This window comes from Limulus polyphemus, unplaced genomic scaffold (genome assembly GCF_000517525.1).
Source record: "Limulus polyphemus unplaced genomic scaffold, Limulus_polyphemus-2.1.2 Scaffold758, whole genome shotgun sequence".
Lineage (NCBI taxonomy): Eukaryota > Metazoa > Arthropoda > Merostomata > Xiphosura > Limulidae > Limulus > Limulus polyphemus.
Genome location: NW_013666368.1, coordinates 43,841 through 46,688, shown reverse-complemented (window position 1 = coordinate 46,688; position 2,848 = coordinate 43,841).

Below are 2,848 nucleotides of genomic sequence, written 5' to 3'. Positions count from 1 at the left end.
TCGTTGATTTACTGTATTCCAACAAACAAATAACATCTATTTAATTCACATTACCAAAGCTGTCAAATCCTATAAACATGGTAAAATAGTAGTCCTTACATTACAGTTTTAATTCCACTGTGAGATTGTTACAGGGTTAAATAATATACAATTTATTCAGTATTAATATCCAGATATATACGGTTTTTTTTAGCTTCTTTGTTCAGAATTCTAGTCCAAAAGTGCACAAGGGCTAGCTATCTCTAATTTTAAACTGTTAGACTAGAGATAAGGCAACCAGACAATAAAACTCGTCACACTTTTACGGTAACGGGACACAAACCATAAACCCTCAGATTTATAGTCATTCACACTGACCATTGGACTACGTCCGGTCTTTGCTTTACAGCGCCGAAAACATAAAATTGAAATCATCTTGTACGTATTTTCTTGATCTTGAAGTTATGCTGGAAGATAGATTAAAAACATTTAAAACGCTAGAGGAGGAAAAGTGTTTGATAAAAGAAATGAATATGTCAAGTTGAGAACAGAAAAATATGAAAAACATAAAGGTAAAAAACTTATGGTATATGCATCACTGACATTACCGAAGCTGTCAAATCCTATAACCATGGACATAGTAAATATTCCTCATAGCTTTAAAGAAAGGGTAACAATTGTCATAAATTATCATTTTCTGATCCTATAACCATGGACACAGTAAATAGTCCTCACAGCTTAAAGAAAAGGCAGCAATTGTCATAAATTATCATTTTCAAATCCTATAACCATGGACACAGTAAATAGTCCTCACAGCTTAAAGAAAAGCAGCAATTGTCATAAATTATCATTTCACAGGCTATGTTATATTACTGATAACGGTGAATTGGGATTAAGTGAACATGTTCTAAGACAAACTCAGGAAGTCTATTTTAATGTACAGAAAGCATATAAATCTTTAAAAATGATAGAACTAGTTTTTCATACGGTGTTTCCTTATTGATCTAACCCTGAAATTTTATTCAGCGTTTTCTTATCATTGTGACCACATTCCCCCTTCATTGTATTTTTATACAGCAGGAGGCATTTAAAAACCGCCCCCCCCCAGTGACACAGCGGTATGTCTGCGGATTTACAACGTTATAAACCGGGTTTCGATACCCGTGGTGGGCAGAGCATAGATAGCCCATTGTGTAGCTTTGTGCATAAATTCAAACAAGCAAAAAAATCTAAAAACCTGTTTGCAAATATCATATGAAGAGGATCAGAAATCTTCAAAGTCTGTTAACTTTTGAAATAATACCTCTAAAAATCATGTTGTTTTAAGTATTATTCAATCATATATATTATCATGTTATATTTTTTCATATATTCAAATCTTTTCACATTGGTGGTTTTCTTTTAATTTGTATATAAGGAAATTTTTAAGTATTTTATTTAATTCATTCTAAGAAGCATGAAATCAAAAGCTATTTGATTTAAACACATTATTCCTTTCAAGATATCACAGTCTTATATACCTCTGACTATATAAATGATTAAATTTGTTCTTTAATAATATCACATCCTTATATATATCTGTAATTATGCATGCGTTTATTTTTTTCCTTTAGTAATATCATAGCCTCATATATTTGTAACCATACAAACGTTTAAATTCTTGCTTTGGGAATGCCACAACCTTAAATATCAGTATCTATACACATGTTCCATTTAATTTTGTACATGTAATAAGTTTTATTTCATCAGCCTCGACTGTTTCGTCTGAGTCTTTCTAACAGTTTATTTAAGGATCATAAGACACGTAAACAGAGCTCAGCACAGATCTCGAAACGTTATCTCGAAAACAAGAAAATCGGCAGAAGGAGTAGAAAACTCACTTTGAAACTCACTTTACATGTCAAAAACGTTGCCTAAATCCAGCTGAAAATAAAAAGTAGAAATAGTCATAAGTGATCATCTGTATTAAGTTACTGATAACGATAAATCAGGATTACGTAATTGAGCAAATAAGAATTAATTAAAAACATCATATACTTCAATTACTTAAGGAAACATGTTCCCAGACAGACTCAGGAAATTGGTTTTAATGCACAAAAAACATAGAAATTCTGAATAATTATAGAAACCTAGTTTTCCTAAAAACCTGTAGGCGTTTTCTCATTTTTTTTTCTTCCTAATAAACCGCCCCCCACGATGGGCTATCTATGTTCTGCCCACTACGGGTATCGAAACCCGGATTCTAGCGTTGTAAGTCCGCAGACATGCCGCTGTGCCACTGGGGGGGGGGCGAAGATTTAGGAAAAATTATAATTTAAAGGTGTGGTGTGATGTTCTGCTTTTAAATTGCTAAAAAAAATCTTGTTATTTTAATTTATCGGTGTTTATCTTTTATTTTAACCTAGAGCCTGGCACGATCTATTGATTATGGTGCTTGACTAGCAAACTGCGGGTCGAGGGTTCGAATCCCCGTCACCAAACATGCTCGACCTTTCAGCCGTGGAGATGCTATAATGTGATAGTCAATTCCACTATTCGTTGGTAAAAGTGTAGCCCAAGAGTTGGCGGTGGATGGTGTTGACTGGCTGACTTCCATCTAGTCTTACACTGCTAACTTAGGGATGGCTAGCGCATATAGTCTTTGAGTAACTTTCAGCCAGTCCAATTGTTTTAACTCTGAACAACACAAAGTAAGTAATGCATGTACAATAAATAGAACATAAACCTAATAACATAACATAAACATGGCCCTGAAAAGAGGAATAACTAACAAACAGCAATAAAACATAAAATTCAATAGCCCACATATTACCGTATTTTTTCGGTGTATAAGACGCACTTTTTTACCCCAAAATTTGATGTCAAAATC